The sequence below is a fragment of the Falco punctatus genome, assembly GCF_963210335.1.
Source record: "Falco punctatus genome assembly, chromosome: 1".
NCBI classification, from domain to species: Eukaryota; Metazoa; Chordata; class Aves; order Falconiformes; family Falconidae; genus Falco; species Falco punctatus.
This window is the reverse complement of record NC_137580.1, coordinates 29,951,166-29,976,222: the sequence shown is the minus strand read 5'-3', so window position 1 is coordinate 29,976,222 and position 25,057 is coordinate 29,951,166. Positions and strand designations below refer to the sequence as shown.

Here is a 25,057-nt window from a genome sequence, read left to right as displayed (position 1 = left end):
TACTGAGAAATCTTGGCAAAATCCCAATGTTGTGGTTGTGGATATTTAGGTAGGATCTTGCCAATGTTTGTTGAAACAAATGGAGGTCAACGCTTGTTTTCTTTTCTACTTTTGCTAAATGTACAACTGTTCCAAATCCATAACACTCTCTAGTGACTTCATTTTTCAAATATGTAGTTTAAGTTACTAGGCTTTTCAATCAGAAAAAATGCTCATTTCTTAAAAAAAACTGATGGGAGAGAAAACATTTTAGCTACTTCTGTTTTGCAGTGTAAATTGTTCTATTCTGAAGTAGACTAGAGTTTTAAGTAAAAACAGGAAAAGATTGTTATACAGTACAGCAGCCAGTGCTCAAAGAATATGCAAGCAGATAAGAAGCCCAACTTTAAAATTCCTTGTTTAGAAATGCTCTTAGGAACATAGGAATAATTTAATAACCACACTTATGAAGTCCTTCATAAAAATCATCTCTCAAGCTCTCTTTTGGAAAATATTGTCCTTTTGTAAAAATAAATAGTAATTGTGCTCAAAAGAAGAAAAAACAAGGTTTAAATAACTATATTTTAGTGGTTAAAATACTCAGATGCATTTTGGATGATTCCACTTTTAAGTCTTAAGTCACTAAAAAGTGTTCATTCATACATATAAAATTACATCTGCACTAGGAAAAAGAGAAATTCCAAACTGAAAATAGTTAGTGACTGTTGGACAAACCATAGGAACAGTGATAACAGCAGACACCCCATTTGAAAGCCCTTACTTTACAATAACAGATTTGATGTGATCTGATGAATCTTGAACTCTAATTTTTTACACACTGGAACAATTTCACTTAGAAAAGCAGAGAACACTACAACACATCTTTGCTCTTAGCTGATCCATCAGTCTCTTACTTTCTAGGCAAGGTTAGGTTCACCAGTCTTCTACACTTCAAGATTTTTGTATTCTCCTCTGACACACACACCTCCCACCGCCTTTTTTTTTTTTTTTTTTTTTCCTCCTGTTAGTATCCCCTTTCCTCCCTGTTTACAATCACCATATTGTGTCAGCATAGGGCAACACAAACAGCAGGACCACTCCTCAAGGAAGAGCAACACAGAATGTCCACAACACTGGCAAGGCAGTACTCTTGCCAGCTGGATTGGACTGGCCACTGTGCTGATAACAGAGTTCAGCCACAGTCCCATACAAGGCAAGGAGATGAACCAGGCACAGGGTCCATCCAGAGAATCCAGTTAGGAGCATTAGAAAACAAGACTAGAGGCAAGATGTAACATGTATAAGAGATGCATTCAGGAGCCAAGCTACCTGCAGTAGAGGTCCAAGGTCTACCCAGGAGACCAGGCCAAAACCAGGCCAGGTACACTTAAGCCACAGCCTAGACAAGGAGGCTGGACAATCAGGCCTTATCTTAATTGAGGCTGCTTGGGACCCAAGGCAGATGGTGTGGGCGGAAGCCCCAGGTGAGGCTGGTCAGGGTCATTAAGACCTATGAGTATCTAAAGAGTTCTGACAAACGTAGCCTTTAGGTTTCTGCATGCTACCACAACTTAGGAATTCAGCCAAACATGTTTCTAGTCAAGCTGGACTATGAAACAAAATTATCCTAACTGTACTATCAGGTTTCTTAGTTCAGGCATCAACGTAGCATTGTATAGATACAAACATGTTTTTTATCAGATCAGTTGTTAAACTCCAAATGAATAGTTTGTTTACTAGCCAAAATTTTGCTTTTAATAGCACTGAGAATTCTTCAAGTCCAAGGAATGCTAAGCAACAACGGACTGAGCTTAGGCTCAGGGTTTGTCGGTGTCCACAAGGCAGTCTATGTTCCACTTCTGCTTGAATTTTCACAGGCAAAATTATCAGATTGGCTTCTATTCAAAGCTTGGCCAAATAACTGGGAGAGGAATTACCAGTAATATATACATTTGTGGGCCTTTATCAAAAATGCTGCAGCTGTCGACTTGGACAGTAGACAAAAAGAAAGGCTGTAGAGAATGTAGTGAAATCAGGGGTTTTTTTGCCTGAACAGCCAACTGTTAGAGGGATATAACAGGAGCTTACCTCCTGTAAAAGATGGACAAGATGCAACGTGATGCTACTTAGAAATACCCTACAAATGTTCTTTTTAAAAGAGGTTGACTTCTTCTCATGCCCGGCTGGCTGATACACTTTTGTTTATAGACCGTGCAGAGTTCATTCCCTTTTGAACTACCTGTTATTTTAATCCATCATGTGACAGAGAAAGCCATCATGAAAAAACTTTCTATGCTGAAAAGAATACAGAAAAAAAGAATAAAAATCTGCCCTCAATTTTCCAGCACAGGGCCTGTCCATTCCTCTATCATATATTTCCAGCTCTAATTGTCACCTCTAGCACTCAATATTTAGGACATCAGACTAAATACTGGTTTTAGAAATACGTCAAAAGTTACCAAGCCACCACAGCTAAGACAGCTAAGACAGAGAGATTTCATACACAGAAAAGACTGAGAAGGGTAATTTTTCTTTTTTTAAAATACACCACTTTGTATCTTGTCATATAGACAGAAAAAATATCATGTAACAGATAGGGGTTTACTTGATCAGAAACGAAAAGAAAGAGTTAGCATTGTTTATTATGACAATGAAAACCTTTTAAAAGCAAACATTTTCCTGTCAAAGTTTTATTCCTTTTATACTGGAATATATTCTGACATTGACAGAACAAAATGATTGCTAGATAAAAAAAGTATTAGTTGTGACAAATTATAACTTCATTTATGATATTCTATTTTTATATAGATAGATAGATAATCTATAATAATATTATATATTATTATATTCACCATATATTTCAAGAGTTCCATCACATTAGCTACATGTCAATTTATTCACATTTACACTAATTTTAAAACTATAAGACTATAACACAAAATACCCTTATAAATGTTTTATCAAGTTCTTAGGATTACAGTAACTTCACTAATAATTTATAAAAATAGATAAATCTCATGAACAACTTCTCAAATGTTACCAAAATTAACATGGGACAATTCTTTAGTGTTTTCTATTTCATTATTAGAAATTAAAGTTCTAATTTTCATCTAATTAATAAAACCAGTACTTTGTTTGCACTAAAGGCAACTTTTCTCTTATTATGCCGATATATAAAGTTTTCAACAATACAGCTTTCTCATGAACCTGTCTCTCTTTAATCACAAAACTTTCACATGGTCTATAATTATCTCTGCATCCTCACTTTCACAGAAAGATCTCAGTCATGTCTTTTTGAGCAAGACCAGACATCAACCAGTTCAGCATTTGGCACTAGTGAGGAGAACAAGCATCTGAAGCGGGACCAAGGATTTCCAGATGTGGATCTTTCACTGAAGTAGTATGTTTCAATGCCATTAGACACAAAACCACTCTAAAAGGCACTATAGTTTTGCTGTTGTCACTGCCTCATCCATATCTACAAACTGGGCTGAAACATTTATCAGCTGTTCATGGGACCATGCTCTGGTCTTATAAAAGATAAAAAATAAGCATTTTTATCTTACCCATCATCTTAAGAATTTCTCCCTTTAGCTATCAAAAGAAGTGTTCAGTAATAAAACAGAGAATAGCTTAAAACAATTATAGAAGAAAAACCTGAGATTCTTTTATGGTCATTGGAAAGGTGATCATCACTTAGAAGGCCAAGCTTTGATTTTTTTTGGTGAAAAACAGAAGAACAAGAAGATGATTTCAGAAGAGTGATGAGGTATGCATCAAAAGGGTAAACTCTTCCGTCAGTAGCTCAAAAGCAGCAGTGTCCTTTTCAAGAAATAGAGGTAAGGAAATGTAAGATTAATTTAGCAGTGTATTTAGAAGATCAAAGGGCTCATTTCTCTTCAGTTTGATTTTTATTTGTCTTGAATTATATACATCAAAAGTATATACCTCAGGCTTAAAAGAAAAAGAGAATAAGCAAGATGAAGCACTGAAATTAACATCAGGGGAACAGAACAGGAAACAACTTCAAGACCAATAAGTAGCTATGACTTTTTCTGTTATAAACATTTTGACCTTTTTAAAATATGACTTGTGGAATTGCAAGGGCAACATAATCAGGGCACTTTCAAAGGACACTGACTCAATGCAATAAATTGAAGAGTTCTCAAAGAGCTGGAAAAAAGTGGAACTAATAGAATGTTAAATCACAATTTACTTATTTTTAATAATCTGGGCCATTTTAAATTCAAACATTAGAACACTGATAGGTTTCTGTATATTTGATAGCAAATTTCAAAATATATTTGAATTGTCAGTGCAATGCAAACTTTTTCAAGGGCTGTCTGTACAATGGCATTGCAACTGTAAATGTAACGTTAGCATAATCTTATTGCTAAGTATATGTATCTTATTGCTATGTCAATCTATCTTATGTATATGAATGAAAACATCACTATTTTTAAACGATGCAGTTCCAAGAAGTCCTTACACGATTATAATAAACACGTTAACAGAATATACCATGCTGCTCTGAAAGAAGCACAGAAAACTGTAGCTTCTGTGAGAAAAATAGCATGCAATGTGTCACTTATCTAAAAATACCCAGAAAGCTGTCTGTGGGGTTTTGAATAACAGCTGAGAGTATTTTCCTTTTCCCTGAGGCAAATGACTGATGATTTAGAAGAATCCTTTCTTACTCACTTGCAAGTTGTTCTCTGAGTATAGGCTTTATTATTGAGAAGTGTGAGCAAGCAGTTCCCTGGGGCTGGGACTGGGAGCTCCAGGAATCCTCAGGCTTGGCAGCCAGGGCCTGTCCCTCCTGCCCCTGGCAATGGGGAGGGGCTGAGGCTGGGCCAGGACATGGCCTCACAGGTGGGCTTGCTCAGTGGGTCCTGTGGCTGGTCAGGGTGGTGGGGACTTGGAGACCAGCCCTGCTACAGGGTCACTGGACAGGGACTGAAGGCCATGGGAGGCTGAAATGGGGCCCTGAGTCCTAGAAAGGGTGCAGAGAGGTGCCAGGTGAGGCTGGGCAAGGCCAGTAAGGCCTGATAGTATCCTCAGGGTCCTATCACAATTTACCTGTATTCTACATCTGAGTAATCTATTCACCTAGCTTCTATTCTCTCTTTTCATATTTTAAAATTCTTATTACCCTTTGTGACTGTCTTCTGTGCCTTTCCTCATGATACCTTAGAGCATACAGGTCCATCGTAGCCATTTTCTACACAGTGAAATCAGCCATAAAATTAGTTCTTTTTTTTGCAGTTGGAAGCAACACTGATGTCAGAACAAGTACAAGCTCTGATGTTATTACTTAATGTTTTGTAAGTAAGGTCAATGCTTCCAGGTTAATGTGATATAAAGATTCATCTACTGCTATATATGTGAAATCTAACTTTTAATGTCCCTATCATATAAAAGAAATAAACACTTTCAATCAGCTAAGTAGTGTCATTATCTAGGAGGAGTTAAAAGCTGGAGAATTAAATTCACAAAGACCAGAACACCAAGCAAGAAAGTACCTCTATTATGCTGTAGAAAATACTTGAGACACAGACTTGAGCATTCTCCTGATTAAAAGAAAAGAGAAAAAAAGATGCCCACTAGTGAGGTCTCCTTTTCCTTCCAAATCACTTTCTTTCTCCTGGCCCTGTTTTCCACATCTCTTATTCTGCAATAGAAAAGCTGGTGTATCTCATCTGCCTAGCAGCTGTAGCAGTCCAGTTTTTATTCCTGCCTAGGAAGATCAGTGACAACTCAAAGAAAGACATGGAAACTACAAAGCTAAAAAAATTTCTCAGGGAGGAGTGAAGAATTTAGGGTTCCACCAGGAAGGACAAAGTTGAAATAAGTTAAAATTCACCTATTTTCAGTGTTTCATGGTAAAAGTATAGATTTCTTAATATAGAAAATGAAATTATGCAAGTACAATTCTTCAGCCTAATTACTGGAGTTCTTACTGAAACATGGATAACTCTGGATTCTAATTCATGCTCCAGTTATCTTAATGGTTTTTAAAAAAATACTTTTCACTTGCAAACGTGTTAATTCTGAAATTTTTATTCTCTTAAGGAGCAGCTTTGTTCATCCCTGCTTACTCTTGCTTTTTCTTTAGCCTCCAAAACCATTAACAAGAACAGCTTAGATCCTCATCTATCTATCCAATCCAGAACAAACTGGCAATTCAAACAATTCAGACTGATAAACACTCCTCTGAGATGTCCTTATTTTAGGCAGAAATACAAATCAATGCCGAGACTTCCACATTCTTGATAATGCTAAGATAGTGCATAAAGAACTTGTCCATTCTTCTGACTCTCTGGGACAAGAATGTTGATGCAACTATACTGGCTTTGTCTGGGATAGAGTTAATTCTCTTAATAATGGCTCATATCATGCTCAGTTTTGGAGCTGTGATCAAAGCAGCATTGATAACACACTGTTTTAGATATTGCTGAACAGTGCTTACACACCATCAAGGCTTTTTTCTATTTCTCATGCTGTTCTACCAGCCAGCTGTCTGCGGGTGCACAAGAAGTTGCAGAGGGACACAGTCAGGGCAGCTGACCCCAACTGACCAAAAGGATATTCCATACCATATGGCATCATGCTCAGCAATAAAAGAGGACATTTAGAGTTACAACATTTGTATTCCCAAGCAAAGACTGCACATGATTACATGCCTTGCTTTCCTGGAAATGCCCTAACACCTGCCTGTCTGTGGGAAGTAGTGAATTCCTTATTTTGCTTGGCTTGTGCAGACAGCTTTTGCCTTACTTATTAATCTGTCTATTTCAGCCCATGAGTTTTCTCCTTTTTACCTTTCCAATTATCTCCCTCATCCTACTGTGGGGGAGTGAGCAAGCGGCTGTGCGAGGCTGAGCTGCCTGCTGGGTTTAACACACAACACACAACTTCAGTTATTTGAGCAATATTGCTCAAGTAATATCATAAGCGATTGTGTAAGTATGATGTAAATTAAAATAATTCCACTACCTAGTGGACGTCCTAATTAATCAATAAAAATTAGGAAGCACTTAGGAATTTGATAGAACTTACTATTTAAAGTTGGTAAATTAAAGAATTTCATAGGGAAAACATTATGCAGAAGTTTTTCTTTTACTAAGGAAAACAAAGGAACTAACAGATGAAAAAGCTTAGAGGGGAAGGGTCGCTTCCCTCCACCTGCTGGCAACACTCCTCCTAACACAACCCAGGATAACTTATTTGATTATAAAATAAAAGAATGTTACTTTCTGCCCCAATGTTTTCCATTAACTCTATGATATTTGTAGTATGACTGGTCAATGGTCAACCGTATTAGTGTCACAACCGTTATTGCATTGCAATTCCAGTCTAGTCAGAAGGTCAACACATCTATTCTGCAATGGTTGCTTTGGCATTCAGTTTACAGTTTATTTTGCTTAATTTCATGCCAATATTCTAGCTACATCATCTTATCCTGCACTAAATTATTTCCCTCTGACTTAATATTTAAATCCGTTGGCTATTTGTAGCCTGTTAATTATCCCTGCCCTTTATCATTGCTGAGCCAAGTTATACATACTTACTTCTTTTTATCTTTCCTCAGAAATCAATCCCTCCATCTCCTTGATCTGTTTTTTTCTTTTTTCTTTTTTTTTTTTTTTTTTTTTTTCCTGTCCTCTGAACTTCATTCAGTTTGTCAATATCTTTTTTGGAATGTAGTGTCTGACATGAAATGCAATATTCAAAATATCATCACTCTGGAACACCACAAAGAAAGAGTTGTTTCTCTGATTGTTGAAACAGTACCAAATACTTTGCTACTTTCAGGTAACTTTGTGTTCATTATGCATCTGCAAAACTGTAATAAACCTCCAAGGTCCTTCATAACAGATGTGTATCTCTATCTGTTCTTTACCCCTGTCTGATCAGGCTCATATTTTTTACTTGGAATGCCAATGAAGGACTCTCTCAGAAATCACACCTCCAGTAATCAAGGCAAAGCACAACAGAAACAGCTTTTGTAAACACATTGCCTCTCTTGTGCTATCTTCACATCTAAAGTTTATATCAGACTTTGCAGGCTTTGTCATCTTCATCAAAACTACGTAAGTTTCTTGAAATTGTTAGTAGCATAAGACCACTAAGGACCCAATAGGGTATCAGTTTATTTCTGCTGGTGTCATAAATTACATTGTAGGGTAATATTTCCATGAATTTATCAAGCTCCATCTTAAAAGTGTTCAACTTTCATGTCCTACATTGTAAATTACCCATAATCATAAAACAGGGATAAAACTGCTACAACTGTTTTGCAAACATAGAAATTAAATGTACAGAGTCTAAGAGATTTTCTGCTGGACACAAACACGATAGAGATTGCCATCTCTGAGGTAGAGAACTACAATTATTAACTGACTAGGTTATCAGTGCTAGATTTCCTATACAAGAAATAAATTAATAAAAAGTAACAAAAATAAATAATCAACCATGCTGTTCTTGTTTTCCAACACAACTTTACTTATTTAAAATTGCATATGGTAAGATGCACAAACATTAATAGAGATATTAATAAGGAAATGAACACAAGCTTTAAACTACAAAGAAATTGTATGTTTTTTTGGTTAAAACTACTCTTATTAGAATTGCACAATGACAATAAGAGGTATTCCTTTAGCTGTCTACTAAATCAGATTAGAAGAGTCTGTATACCCATGCAGTCAGAATATATAATGTGAAGCAGCTATCCTTAACTTCCATTTCTTCTGTCTTTGAAGTTAATGTAAAGAAGAATGTCGAGCGATTATAATTAATCTGTATACATGGCAGTATCACAGAACTCCTGTCAGGACAAAGAATTAAAGGTTATGTCATAGTTAATAAATTTGCTTTTTCCTGTACATACACTCACACAAAAAAAAAAAAAAAAAAAAAAAAAAAAACCAAAACAACAAAACACTTGCAATTTTTTTGCCAAACTCTGAAACCCTAAGAATACTCTTTTGTTTTCAGTCTGAATAGAAACTTCAAAATATAAACTATGAAAATGTTCTTTTTCCTCTTTAAAAGGTCTGTGATTGTTTTTCCGTCTTTTTCAATCAGCTGTAGCCCATGAAAATGCTAAGGTTTATTATCTGAAAAGTGAACTTGCCATTTCTTTCTCTCCAGAAGCTTCTAATTTCTTCATTTATCAGCTAGGATGATAACATCATAATCCCTGTCACAACTCTAGGGTTGTCATTGCCTTCTGTTTGCTTTTCTTTATTTGTCCTGCATGTGTAGGGTATTTTCAACTCCTACACAGCCTGTGACATGCTAAGCCCACTCTAGTTCACACAACCACTGAGATCATTTTGTTCATCATTTTGATATCACTCTCTCTGCATTTCCCCAAATATATTTAACTGCATCGAGCTGGATTTCTTAGGATATACCTTTCTTTTCTTGCATATTTCCACTTCTTTTTACTTATGCTTTCTATGTTGTATCATATCAGTCTTCTACTAATATATTGCTCTACCAATGATACCAAAATTTTGGTTCTTTTTGTTGCTGTTCATTTCTTTCAGAAATTTGATTTCTAAGCTGGTTTGCAAAGCTATTCCAAGAAAGTGGATTCAACAAACTTTTTGGGTTACCTAAAGTTCTAGTGTCATAATATGTTCTTAGTGAACAGGTTTGTTCTAAAGTTCAGTCTGAACTTCATGCAGCATCTTCAAGCTGCTGCCTTTTGTTATACCATCGTCCCCTTTACCTCTATCACATATTTAATTATCTGTCAAGAAAATGTGGGCTGCCATTTATATTGCACATCAGTCTTCCCCTCAATGTACTAAACAAGCCCTGTTCTCTTTGTCTGTCCCTGAAGAATTCTCTAGCTCTGTCTGCAAGTTTGTCAAGATCCTTTTGGATTGAAGATCTAGAGTTTGATGTGTTAACTGTTCCCATTTTAGTATCACCCACAAATTTGCTGAAGATGTATGTTGACCTGTCATCAAGGTTGTTAGTGAAGATATAGAATGATATCAACACAGCATCAACACAAAGATAGTCTACTTGTTACCAGTCACCAAATGGATATCAAGGCATTGATTACTATCCTTAGACCCTTGTGGTCCATCCAAATTCCTACCCACCCAGTTGTCAAGCCTATAATTCCTCTATTTTCAGACAAGCATGCTGCAAGAGAAAACATCAAAAATCCTACTGCAAGGTGTATTTCATTCATTGCTCTTCCATTCTACCCATTGCCACTCAATGCACTATTGAAAGTAATCAGGTTAGTTACCATGTTGTGCCTTATTAAAAACACATTAACTGTTAGTGGTTACTTTCTTTATTTTACATGTTTGGAAGTGGTTTTCAAGAGGAAATTGTCCAAGATCTTTCCAGGGACTGAGGTTATACAGACCTGTGTACAATTTCCAGGTCTTTGTTGTTGTCTTAAAAGATGTTTAGAAAACATTTCCCAGTTGCCAGAAACCCTCTCTTCCCCTGTCACCATGATTTTTCATAGAGAGAGAGCAGCCTCACAGTCAAATCAGCCAACTCTTTTCAGTGAGTCTCTAATTCATTTTTCCCCATTGTTAGTTGTACTTTTCCTGCCATTTATATCATTACTGTTAATCTAAAACAAATAACATCACACTAATTGGAGTATGCAAAAAAAAGAAGAGCAAAATAGACCTTTTCCTGTAAAACCATGTATTTTATTTAAGAGCACTATAGATGTGTCTTATGTAAACATTTGGTTTATTATGTGACAGAAATTTAATTTACCAAAGATTTTCTGCAAAATTGGATTTCAATGCATACATGCTGATCAGACTTCTTCAGGAGAAAGTCTTGTGCTTTACCCCAGTATTATACATTATGCTGGGTCTAAAGAGAATTTCACAATTTTACATCTCAGAATTGTAGACATCACAAGTTTCACAGCAGTGCATAAATAGATTTGCATTTTTCACAAGACTGGCATTATTAAAAAATGAATTCCTGAAGCACTGAGATAGTCTAACTCATCATAAATGACTCACCATAGCTGATTATAACCAACAGAAAACAGTGAAAAGGCAGATGGGATTAAACACTTTATATATGCTCTTTTGGTGAGTTCAGTCCTGTGAAAAATTATTTATTTATGAAAGCCATTTACTTTTCACAGTTCAATTTAACAAATCTAAACAAAGAGGTAGAGAAGCTAGTGAAGAACTTCTCAATATGATTTCCAAACTTTCCTGTACAATAGCTTTTGGCATTTCTAAGGGGAATGGAAAAAGAAAGTCCACTAAACTGTGACGAAATACAGAATGGTCTGTTGGTGCCATCAGTTCTGTTGCAGCCTGTCAATATTAGATTTATTCCATTTGTTGCTAAGTGTGTTTGTTTTGGCTGGGATAGAGTTAATTTTCTTCATAGTAGCTAGCATATAGTGACTATGGTTTGGATTTGTGCTGAAAACAGCATTGATGACAGAGGGACCTTTTAGTTGCTGCTATGCAGTGCTGACGGAGTCAAAGCCTTTTCTGTTTCTCACACCACCTCATCAGCAATTAGAACACCAAGAACAACAAGAACAAGAATAACAAGAACTTGGGAGGCAACACAGCTGGGGTGGCTGAGCCCAGCTGACCAAAGGGATATTCCATACCATATGACATTGTGCTCAGCATATAAACTAGGGGAAGAAGAAGAAAGGGGAGGACATTAGGAGTGATGGTGTTGGTCTTCTAAAGTAACCATTACATGTGATGGAGCCCAGCTTGCCTAGAGATGGCTGAACACTTGCCTGCTGATGGGAAGTGGTGAATTAATTCCTTGTTTTTCTTTGCTTGTGCATACAGGCTTTGCCCTGCCTATTAAACTGTCTTTACCTCAACCAAAAAGTTTGCTCACTTTTATCCTTCTGATTCTCCCCCCCATCCCACCAAGTGGGAGCGAGTGAGCAGCTGTGTGGTGCTTAGTTGCTAGCTGGGGTTAAACCATGGCACTGCCTAACCTTTTAGGACCACAGAACCTAATTTCAAAACAAAGCCAAGTAAGTAAAATATGAAGGGAAATTTCCAAGACAAGGAAAATACTGCTCTATTTTTTTCTCACAAAGTTGTTCCTTTATATTTCAGTTGACTTTTCTCCTTCTAAATAAATACTGATTCTTAAAATACTGTTAATAAACTTCACAGTTGATATATTTGGACATGTGGAATTTCACACTTATTAGCGCAGATATATAAAGATAAAGCTTCCCAGTCTTAATTTTTCTGAAAAATAGTTGTATTTTACTAGGACAGAAGGCTATCCACTTTCCTGATATAAAGAATTTGGAAGCTGAATCTGCTACAACACAGAAGCAAAACTGCTGCAGTCATATAATTCTACTTCACTGGAAAAAATTGAAAAGACAACCCTTACAAATAATTACCTATGAGGGTTTAAAATGATAAAGAATTACTGGTAGTACTGCTGTGGCCAAACCCTTCCAGATGTTTATCACAGTCCAAGAGATAAAGATATGCTTTGCCAGGGTAAGTAGGAGGTGTCCTTTCTGTAAGTAAGGATTTTTTGATAATATTAATGAAACTCGGAATTGCAGCTTGCAAATAATTTGAATTGATTAATGAACATCATATAAACAAGCGTACAACTGGGAAGAGGAGAGCAGAACAGGGGTTCAGGAAAGTGTATTTTTAGTAATCATTAGTAGTGTCTACTTACCATGTTTACAACAGGTTTCTTAAATTGAAACACCATGCTCGCTAGATCACATCATGACAATGGAGTTGTCTGGTGATTTAACATCAGAAGATCCAACTTTTGTGGCTTGTAAAGAAAGAAATGAGTTCAATTCCTTTCATCAGGCAAGTGCTTGTAAATGCTACAGATAGATTCACTAGATCTGCTTTCCTCTAGTGTTCTACAGGGTAGCAGTCCTGTTTTTTGTATGAGATTTTACAGCATAAGTACATTGTTATCTGCTACAGCAGATGGTCTTTAGTTGTGATTTCCCATATTGTGGAATTAAAGCCATACAACTGAAAATTTCCTGAGCGTATCTTTGTAAATATTTAACTGGCCAGAATTTTAGCCATTTACCATATTTTTTACACGTCATTAAAAAAGTGTCATTCCACAGTAGGCTCTCCAGAATTTATGATCAGTGCTCAAACCACCCTGGCTAAACTTACAGAAACAATGCTTCAGTGTTAAGTAGTTAACAAAATAAATTATGTCATAATATAGGAATATCAGGTATATGAATGTGGCTATGTTAAGCCTCTGAGTACCCTCCAAGAAATAAAATCTTTCAAACAGTTCAAATCAGACATGTATTTATGTAGCAAAAACCTTTTTTCCTCCTAGTAAACAACTTCCAATTGTTTATTAAGAATTAAAAAAGCTGCGCCCTCTTTGCTTTTTCAGTGGAGTTAGAACTAATGACCTGGCCAAACGCAGTTTTCTGCAGGTTTCTTTAAGCTGTTGCTTAAAGGACTTAAGAGTTGTATGCTGCAAGAATTCAAGCAGTTTTTTGGCACAAGGATAGATACTATGGTGAAAAGTACTAAGAGAATTTACAGAGATTATAAAAGTAGGGCAAATTAGGCTAGTCTTTTGTTCACAATATCCTAATTCTCGCTTAATGCATTGGCACTCCACCCAGGGGATGCACATGTGAGAAAAACCTCAATTTCTTCATCAAGTGGGTTAAAAATGGAATCTCTTTTTGGTCTAATCTATAAAAAATCCTAATCAGGTGGCCTGACAGAACAGTTCCTGACAAGGCATACTGGCAGATATAATGAGAGCAACTTCAAATTGAAGCACGCTGAGGTAAGGAGCATAGGTTGGGGAAATAATAATGTAGGAAGAATGATAATCAGCTGAAGATAAAGTTACTTTAATGGACTTTAAGACTCCTGAAACTCTGCAATGCAGTGGGGTCAGAATATATTGTTATTTTGTTAACTGAAGAAAAACACCCTGCAATATTATATCATTCTAAGATAGCTAAGTGAAAGTAAATAAGCGAGAGTCAAATATTTAAAAAAAGAGAGAGAGAAAAGAAAAAATGCTTTTTTCCCCCCTTTCCCTTACTTAGGAAAATTTTCTAATTAATCTGAAAGTGCTTCCAAGTAGCAACTCGCCTTCTTGCATGACTGTAAAGCATCTAACACACATAGTTTCTGGACTCTACACAAATTCCCCAAAAAATGGCTGCAGTGACATTATTTAAACAGATTAAGACAGTAATATAATGCATGAAAATTAATTTCTAGCACTTTGAACACAATAGCAAAATTTTGACCTAATTTGAGACAAAATTTCAGTCCAAATATGAAAATATCTTCAAATATAGGCATATATGCTCTATAATATGCACGTAACTAAGTATTTTAGGTTTTTTTCTGAATGTAACAAAAAAACATATTTTTTTTTTCCTGAAGAGTTATGCATTCTTTGAAGAATAAATTCAAATGGAAGAACTTAAGTCCTTAAAGCTCAAATTCCAAAGAATTCAACTTCAGGGAAAGACAGTGCTGTCAACCTAAAATAGTATCTCTGAGCAGCCCTAGTACAGCTACTGGGTCACTATGAGAGCTGAAATTCAAGAACTTTCTTGGTTTTAATACTGTTTCTATGGATTACAACTCTAGGCAGCCTCTATTTCTAGAAAGTGTGCTTTTTCTTTTTTCTTTTCTTTTCTTTTCTTTTCTTTTCTTTTCTTTTCTTTTCTTTTCTTTTCTTTTCTTTTCTTTTCTTTTCTTTTCTTTTCTTTTCTTTTCTTTGGAATCCATTGTGAAGTGCTTGTTTCCTTTCAGTATAGGTTCCTTCACGGATGGAGCCTATGTGTTTGACTCAACATTCAGGAATGGTCAGTTCCTTTTTGGATTCCGTCTTGGGCACTGCCGATGCATCAATCATGAAAACAAACACAAATCTTTTCAGAAATAAGTCTAGGTTTTTCATTAACTGAACTAGGGAAAGTCAGCAAACATTTTTACCTCAGCATCTTTACCTTTAAAAGACATGGATAATATTCACTTCATGCAGAGAAATATTGTGAAAATTAGTGTTTGCCCTGCGTTTTGAACACATCAAAGGGTATAAAATGCTATTACTATTTTTTGTTCCTGCTGCTTAAGAACCATTACTGCTCATTCTGTACTTGTCAGCTATTGAAAATAATTGATTCCTTCACCTTTATTATGTCGCTTTACAGTTGTGTAGATAGTTATTACATCTCTCCTTAACGTTCTTTACTTCAGGCCAAACAAATCCAGCTCTGTTTTAACCATTCTTTCCAGGTTCAATTATCCAAACCTTTCATCATGTTTGTTTCTCTTCTCTCAACTATATTAAATTTCTACTATTAATCTGGAACTGCTGCATTCCTCACTGATTGAAGGGCTGCAAGAAAGGTCTACCCATTACTGAGCAGAAACATTTTTTTTTTAATGTACTTTATTAGATTTCCATAAGTTACATTTTTATTGTTAAACCAACACAATAGCATAAGATTATTTTTAGCTACATTAGTTCCTTTACCCATCTCACTGCACAGCCACAGGAACACTAGTGTTGATGGAGGAGGGCAACATGCAAAACATGGGGAGTGGGAAAAGCATAACTGCCCCTATCATATGTACCGTTTCCTTGTGACAAATTAAAGTGAGCAGCTTTATCCTATTGCCACTTCCTCCTGCCTTTCGAATCCTAAATCATTCCTGATTGTATTTCATTTTCACTTTATTTTTAATAGCTGAAACTTTTCATAATTCACTTCTTTTTGAGGTTTCCAAATTTTTCCACAAATTCTTCCTAGGATTTTCTGAAATCCTTATGGTAATAGCTCAGAAATCCTAGGTGTGTTCTTTATGTGGAATTAAAGTGTTATTAAATGATGACAAAGACAGAGGTAAATAGGAAAGAAACCATAGCTCCTGGCTCTCAGTTCCTGCTGGGTTTGAAAGTCAGTGGCATGTGGGAGTCCTTCCTCTTCTCAGAGGCAAGTTATTTCTAATCAGCACTATCATGCTCTAAGGCAATAGCTTACTACACCTATTAGTTGTAAACTCAGCATGAAATGTAACCTCCTACCTCTCAAAGAAACAATATTTTTCCTCTGTGTGACGCAGATTATTCACAAAAAGGGAGAGGAAGAGATAAAATTTAGATGTGAAAATGTGCTACAGTCCTATTCAAGCTGCCGTTGACAATGTATATGCATACAAAAGTCATGATCCCACAAGCTATTGAGTACTTTTCATTTAAATTAATTTTGGTAGGAACAGGGTTTGCTTATTACTCCTCCTGTGTGCCATGAGCTCCAGGGATGAGGAAAAGATTGCCAACTGAGTTTTCTACACTCCATTGGGTGTAGAAGACAACATCCTATTCTACAAATAAACACAAGCAGTATTGAAAGGGGATAGGCACACACAAGTATCATAGTAAAATGATTGCTTTTTCTGTGTCTAGAAGGCAAAATTACCTAAATACATTGCTGATCTCCTCAGTAGTCTTTGTTGGTAGAATAGCAAGTAAGGGCTGGTGGAAGTTAGAAACTGTTCATTCAGACATAGTTGCAATAAGAGCAGGCTTTGACCTCCAGCCTATCTTCCTAAAATTAATTGTTAAAAGTATTATAACACATTCAGATTACAGTTCTATTTCAATCCCTACATAAAACATATAATTTGATATTTCTATTATCATTTTCCAAAAAGGCAGACAAGTGTACTGGATCTGGGTGAGATGGAGTTAATTTTTCCCACAGCAGCCCTCATAGTGCTGTGCTTTGTATTGGTAGCTAGAAAGGTGGCAATAATACACCAGTGTTTTGGCTACTGCTGAGGTGTGCTCCCACAGCATCAAGGCTGTCTCCCCAACATTCCCTCCTTCACTAGTAGGTGGGGGTGGGCAAGATCTTGGGAGGGGACATACCCAGGACAGCGGACCCAAAATGACCAAAGGTACATTCCATACCATATGACATCTGCTCAGATATAAAAGCTAAGAGAAAGGAGAAGGAAGGGTGAACATTTGTTACTTTTGACATTTCTCTTCCAGAGCAACCACTACATGTAGTGAAGCCCTGCTTCCCAGGAAGTGGCTGGATGTGGCCTGCTGATGGGAAGTAGAGAATAACATCTTTTGTTTTACTTTGCTTCTTCATGCATAATTTTTTCTATTGTTTTATTAAACTGCCTTTATCTTGACCCACGAGGGTTTTTTCCATCTTATCTTCTCTCCCCATTTTCCTGCTGAGGAAGGAAGTGATAGAGCAGCTTGGCAGGCACCTGGCATCCAGCCAAGTTCAAATCACCACAATGAAGAAAAGGCATGGAATATGCCAATCTGCTTTTGAAAGATCAGAGCTTTTCAGGGAACAATATGGGCAAGAAATGAGTCACAGAAGACTTTTATGTATATCAAAATAGTTTTAAATGAAGCAATGATAGGAACTTGAATATTTAGAAAGGGGACACCACAGTCTTTATCTCACAAAATACTCCACAAAAGTATTGGAGAAAACTAAGATTTTTGTCTGCTTAGGCTTGAGATAACCCCTTTCACCATTTGCCTAAAGAAACATTTATTTGATGGCACATTATTGTCTTTTGCTGAGACAGCTTAGAAAATTTCAAAACCTCATACTTTATTTCCTATCTCTTCAGATTCTAATACACCCTTTTTCAGCTTCAGCACATCAGACTCACAGGGTTCATTAATTTATAACAATCTTCATATAAAAATTCTCCTCCTCACAGCCCTCTGTCAATTATGTGGCAAGAAAGCAAGAGTTGACTGAATTAGACTGACTATATGCTCAGTATTCAAATATTGTCTATCAGCTACATGAGAATTAGTGAATATATTTAGATCTTCACCAAGCTAGAGAAGATTTGTGGACTTTGTAATAGGTTGGTTTCTAGCTGGAAATGAAATTGATTACATATATTCCTGAAATTTCCTGATGCAATTCATTTTATAGGAAAAATACTCCAGTCTTATTTGGGCACTGATATCCAAACTACAAAGAGACAATCCTTCTGCTAGAATGTAGATTAAAATGCCACACAATCAAGCTCAGCTACTAATATATAAAATAATAAGAACAAAATACAGAGAGTACAACACCACAGTTTTCCTCCCTTGTTTTTAAGGGAAACCTCATTTTTAAATGTTAGAATAACTTCACAATTAGTTTATTAAAAGTATATTTTTACTGAACAAGACTTTTCTATGGCTGAGAAAGCAAGGGACAAGACTCATCCATACTGGATACTTAACCATGTTGTAAAAGTTGCTCAGTTCTTTCAGCTGATGTAAAATGCTATAACTACCAGAGCAGCAAAGGACCTGTTCTGGCTGCAAAGGAGCTATTTCTAGAACCATCCAGAAAGCACACATATTGGAAAAGCAACCAATATTTAAATACAGATGTGAAGAATAAGGTCTGAGGTGGAATTACCAAACACAATGTGTTTATTGTGGCCTTCTTGATGATAACCTTAAGAATGATGGCGATACCTTGCAGAAGCTGCACGAAACTTGTAGGCATACAGACTACTCATTTGGAGCAGGGGTGGAGTATCTAAGACTTCTGACTTCTCTGTGTAGTCAATGCAGTTTCTTCTCATTGCATACTGCAGTGAAACTGTTGCATGAGAAATGGTCACATTCACTGAAAGTGGTTCTACTAGAAAGCATGTTCATAGGTTTCCTACTATACAGAGCAATTTCCATTCCTATATCAGGTACCTTTGCATGCATTCTAACTGAGAAGTGTATTATATTGCTATACCTCACATTTAGGACATTTTCCTTCCTGATACTTAGTTTAAAATTTCATTACTTCTAATTCAGATTATGACCCCTTTAATTGGACTATGCATAACTTTGCATGTTTTGCCTTTATCTGGTACCCTCCAGAACAAGCCATTTATTGTATCTTATTTACAGGTTCTAACCTGGGACTGATTTTCCCCTCTATTTGTACTATATATCTCTTACACAGCTGGCCTCTTTTTATGGTGGTACCATAATACAAGTATTAATAAGAGTAATATAACAAGAATTCACCTCTAATTGGATGTCTGACAATGCTTCTCTTCCCCTCTTATGGGTAAGAGCATTCACCTCTCCCCTTCTTTACAAATCCTGTCTAAGATTAATAAAAGTTAGTTGTGTCTGGAATCTTCATTGTAAACATCAGCTAAGAAAAGGTAGGGATCACCGATAGTTGTCCCTCAGCTTTTTCTCTTTTAAATTTTATGAAATTACTTGCTACCTTTAGTGCTTTAGCAATCATCGTTCTGTATAAAATATTTTCTCAAGTGCAGTGGCATTTATTAATATTTCAATAATTTTAAAAAATCTTAGGAATATTACACATCTGTTAGATACCCACATGCAACACAGCTTGAATTGAAAATATTAATGTGGAAACACGGATATGAGGATTTTTTAATATTAAAAATGTAAACATTCTAACAAAAAAATGGAGGACATACATTGAAATGGAAAAAGGGTGCTCAGCACAGCATGTTGAACAGAGGTAGTCAGACTATACCATTACATTCCTGTTCTCTATGAAGCTCCTTTTGCCACTAGTCTCATTGAAAGGCGGAGCATGACTAACAGCCTTCAAGCTAGCACAGAAAGCAGCTGGAAAAATTCAGGTTTTTGTTTAGGTTTCTGCTGTTGACCATAAAGTTCTAGAAAACCCTTATCATCAATCTTCTTCAAAAACATGTCAAAAATGAAAGTTTACAGAAACAGATGATGCAAAGGGCAATGAGAGGAAAAGTCACTCTTCAGTTCATGTTTTTCTTTCCTCTGCTTATGGCAGAGGCTACAAGATCAAAGGCTCTTTCCTTATTTCTTCATGTGACTAACCTTCCTTGTGTCCTCTTTATCCTTTGCAAGTGGCAAAATGCCACTTTTTATTAAATTCCACTTAGCATCTTTGTCCACACAAACCTCAAGTTTTAATTAAATGCTTCCTCTGAGTGACTTGTAAATTGTACCCTCAGCAATGTGCAAAAAGAAAAATAAATGAACAAATATAATAAACTCCATGCAAAGGCTTAAGTAAATTGCTATCTGGAAAAAGTTCAAGAATTTAGTGTTATGGTAATTATATCATAACTGGTAACTATTATACAACTATCCCAAAGTCAAATTTCCTCTGCAAGTAGAGTCTATATTCATTGCAGCATCTAAAAGGCTTGTTTCTGATCAACAATATTCTGACTTCCTCATTTTAAATAAACTGTACTAATGCTATTTGTCATGGTTTATATTCGTTTATATGCTTTCCTCCTGATTATGTACACATTTTTATTTCGTATTACTTTAGGATTTCAGTTTTCTATGTTTTCCAAAGCCTAACTCAAACTCTGTTTATCTTATTATTGAGAATGAATAAACACATCACACAGAAGGTTCTCCACTGCTAGATAGTTACCTTCACATGTTGGTGGTCTGTTGAGGTTCTTCCTCATTCCTTCCTGTCACCTTAAGGCATCTCAGTAAACTGATTTTATAGTTATAGAACATACTCTAAAGCTGAACTACAATATGGGCCACCCCAGGTTTCCTTATCATTGCGCTTCACTGAACCAAAAGTATACCCCTAAGCAAATATATGCAAAACTTAATGAGAAAAAAAAAATGGATAAAAAAAAAAGAGGAGGAAGAAGCAGGCAAGTCTAGTGCTACTTTACTCAAAAGTCACAGATATCTTTCAACTGGAAACATTTTCCTTGTACCCTACTATCCTGAAAGACTGAATGAAATAATCCCATTTATAGTCTTTTCAATATTCATTTATCTTATGTTTAGAAACATTCCTGTAACTAATAGTCACAGAGAGTTTACACGTGTTTGTTCTTGTGCAAACATTCTCTTTTAGCTTAAGTCACCCTTTTCTCTGGTGTTTGTTTCTAGAAAGCAAACATACATATCCTCTCCCATGCTTCACTTTACCAAACAGAATGTTAATTGAATTTCCTTCCATAAAATCAAGTTTCCATCCTTCTGGTCATCTTAATAACTTTTCTATACACCTGACCTTAAAAAAGATGTCCACAACTGTGCCAAAGATTCTATACAGGATTTTACGAATGCCTTGTAAAATGTCATTACTAGTTCCTTTTCTGTAACAGAAATACTTTTTTCCATAGAGCCTCAGATGTGTCCCACCCCTAACCTCTTCCCCTTCCCCCTTGGAAACTCTAGTCCTGTAATTGCTTGGAACGTTCATTTCCTCTACTTTGGATGGTTTTAAGTAGAAAAATCCCAGTTTATAATAGAAATTATTTTTATTAATACATAAATGGATTATCACCTGTATTTCATCCCATTTTTAAGGTCATCTAATTCTTCCTAATCAGATATTCTGAACTTCTGTATTGGCATTAGTTTGATGCCAGCAAGAGACGCCGAGAGCCTGGAGAGGTATGAAGAGCTGCACAAAGGAATTCCAGGCACTACAGCCAGTATGATTCATTGGGGGCTCAACTTAAATGCCTCTATGCAAACTTACATAGCATGGGGAATAAACAAGCGGAGTTAGAAATGTGCAAACACCTGCAGGGCTACTATCTTACTGGCATCACAGAGACATGATATGACTTTTGTGTACTGCAGTGTTGGGATGGAAGGATACAAACTCTTCAGGAAGGACGGGCAGTGGAAACAAGGGAGGGGTGTTGCCCCCTATGTCAATGACCAGCTGGAGCACATAGAGCTCTGCCTGGGGATGGATGAGCAGCCAACTGAGAGTTTATGGGTCAGGATTAAAGGGAGGGCAGGGACAGGTGACATTATAGTGGGGGTCTGCTACAGGTTACATGACCAGGAAGAGCGAGCAGATGAGGCCCTCTACAGGCAGACAGGAGCAGCCTGAGGTTGCAGGTCCTGGTCCTCATGGGGGACATCAATCAACCCAATAACTGTTGAAGAGGAAACACAACAGGGCATACACAATCCAGAAGGTTCCTAGAATGTGTTGATGGTAATTCCTTCTCCAAGTGACAGAGGAGCCAATTAGAGATGCCATGCTGGACTTTGTTCTCACCAGCAAGGAGGGGCTGATGGGGAATATGAAGCTCAAGGACAGCCTTAGCTGCAATGACCATGAAATTGTGGAGTTCAAGATCCTTAGGCCAGCAAGGGGGGTGCATGGCACGATCACTACCCTGAACTCCAGGAGACCTAACTTTGGCATCTTCAGGGGTCTGATTGGTAGAGTACTGTGGGATAGAGCCCTGGAGGGAACAGGTGCCCAGAAAAGTTGGTTAATATTCAAGTATATTGACCACAAAGCTCAAGAGCAATGTATCCCAACAAAGAGATAATCAGGCAAAAATGCCAGGAGGCCTGCATGGATGACCAAGAAGCTCCTCAACAAAATAAAATAAAAAACCCAAAGCTTTCAGGGGAGTGGAAGCAAGGACAAGTAGCCTGGAAAAAATACAGAGGAAATGTCTGAATAGCCAGGGACCAGGTTAAGAAAGATAAAGTCCTGATAGAATTAAACCTGGCCCGGGACATCAAGTGCAACACGAAAAGCTTCTATAGGTATGTCAGTGATTAGAAGAAGACAAGGGAAAATGTGAGCCCTCTCTAGAAGAAAACAGAAGACCTGGTTACCCAAGACATGGAGAAGGCTGAGGTACTCAAGAACATTTTTGCCTTGGTCTTCACCAACCAGTGCTTCAGCCACACTGTGAAAGTCACAGAAAGTAAAGGCAGGGACTTGGAGAATGAAGAACTGCCACGGTAGGAGATGTCTGAGACTATCTGGGGAACCTGAAGGTGCATAAGTCCATGGGACCTGGTGCAATGCATCCGTGGGTCCTGAGGGAACTGGTGGATGAAGTGGCTAAACCACCATCCATCATATTTGAGAAGCTGTGGCACTCCCGTGAAGTTTTCACGGGCTGGAAAAGGGGAAATGTAACCCCCATTTTAAAAAAGGGAAATAAGGAAGACCTAAGAAACTACATGTCCGTCAGTCTCACCTCAGTGCCCACCAAGTTCATGGATCAGATCCTCCTGGAAATTATGTTAAGGAACTTGGGAAATAAGGAGGTAATTGCTGGCAGCCAACATGGCTTCACTAAGGGCAAATCGTGCCTGACAAATTTGGTGGCCTTCTATGTCAGGGTTACGGCATCGATGAATGAGGGGAAGAGTGACTGACGTCATCTACTTGGATTTGTGCAAAGCTGTCCCACACAACATCCTAATCCTTAAAATAGAGAGACATGGATTTGATAGGTGAGGCAGTGGATAAGGAATTGACTGGAATTTCACACTCAAGGGTTATAGTGAACAGATCAATGCCCAAGTGGATACTGGCGATCAGTGGCATTCTTCAGGGGTCCATACGGGGACCAGTGTTGTTTAATATCTTTGTCAGTGACATGGACAGTGGGATCAAGTGCACCCTCAGCAAGTCTGCTGATGATATCAAGCTGTGTAGTACAGTCAACATGCTGGAGGGAAAGGATGCCATCCAGAGGGACCTTGACAGGATTGAGAGGTGGACCTGTGTGAACCTTGTGAAGTTCAACAAGGCCAAGTGCAAGGCCCCGTACTGGGAAACCCCCAGTATCAATATAGGCTGGGCAGAGAATGGATCAAGAGCAGCCCTGAGGTGAAGGACCTGGAGGTGCTGGTGGACAAAAACCTCAGCATGGCCTGACTATGTGCACTTGTAGCCCAGAGAGCCAACTGAATCCTCAGCTGCATCAAAAGAAACATGGCCAGCAGGTCAAAGGAGGTGATTCTCCCCCTCTACTCCGCTCTCATGAGACAACACCTGGAGTACTGCTTTCAGCTCTGGAGCCCCCAACATAAAAAGGAAACAGACCTGTTGGAGTGAGTCCAGAGGGGGACCACAAGGTTGATTGGAGGGCTGGAGCATCTCTTCTATGAAGGCAGGCTGTTGAGAGAGTTGGGGTTGCTCAGCCAGGAGAAGAGAAGGTTCTGGGGACAACTTAGAGTGGCCTTCCAGTACCTAAAGGGGGCCTGTTAGAAAGCTGTAGAGGTACTTTCTACAAGTGCATGTAGTGAAAGGACAAGGGGTAATGGTTTTAAACTGAACGAATATAGATTTAGATTAGATATTAGGAAGAAATTCTTTATTGTGGAGGTGGTGAGACACCAGAACAGGTTGCTTAGAGAAGCTGTGGATGCCCCATCCCTGGAAGTGTTCAAGGCCAGGCTGGATGGGGCTTTGAGCAATCTGGTCTAGTGGAAGGTCTCCCTGCCCATAGCGTGGGGTTGAAACTAGATGATCTTCAAAGTCCTTTTTGACCCAAACCATTCTATGATTGATGATAACTTCCGCTTTTCTATTCTCAGAAAATTTAATGAGTACCTTATGGCTTTTGGTGAACATTAATGAAAATCAAATTGTTTCCTCAAAGATTATTTAAGATAAAGATAATCTAATGGATAAAGTCTTCCTAGGTTTCCAAAGGCTTTAAAAAGTTTATTGCCAGATGCTTTTAAAGAAACTGAGCAGCAATGGCATAAAAGAGCTTTGCAAGGTTAAATTATTTACAGAAAGATAGGAAATAAATGTAGGAAAAGCTCTCATAGCAAAGAGAGGTCAAATACTGGTGGCCTACACTGAGGTGGTGCTCATGAGTTACTCTAACATGACCTTTGAAAATATTCCTATACAGTTTAGCAAATGGGCAAGAAGAAAAATGCAAATTTTGGTGGTGACGGGAGTTTATTCCAGATAGTAAGGATAAAGGCTGATTGTGAGTAATCGCAGAAGGATCTTACAGAAACTAGGTACTAAAATGGCAGATGAAGTTCAATGTGAATAAAGGTAAAAGGCAATAATAATTGTCTTTACAATTCTAGTATGAAATTTAATAAACCATTCTAACTTCTCATTAAAAAAATTATCAGCTCAGAGCTGACAATCAATCCCTAAGAAGCATGATGTGGGGTTACAAAAACAGGTATCATAAAAAACATTAGCTTGATATTAACTAGTGGTCGTAAAAGCAAATCAGGATATGAGGAGTTAGTAAAAAAAAAAACAAACAAACAACCAAAAAAA

At 37.3% G+C, this 25,057-nt stretch overlaps 1 long non-coding RNA gene across 1 annotated transcript; it reads left to right on the top strand.

The window, feature by feature from the left end:
- The first annotated feature begins 1,020 nt into the window (after positions 1-1,020).
- LOC308058985 lies at positions 1,021-25,057 on the top strand. The gene is made up of 2 exons (XR_013926079.1): positions 1,021-23,692; positions 23,759-25,057. It is a non-coding gene; the product is annotated as an uncharacterized lncRNA (long non-coding RNA).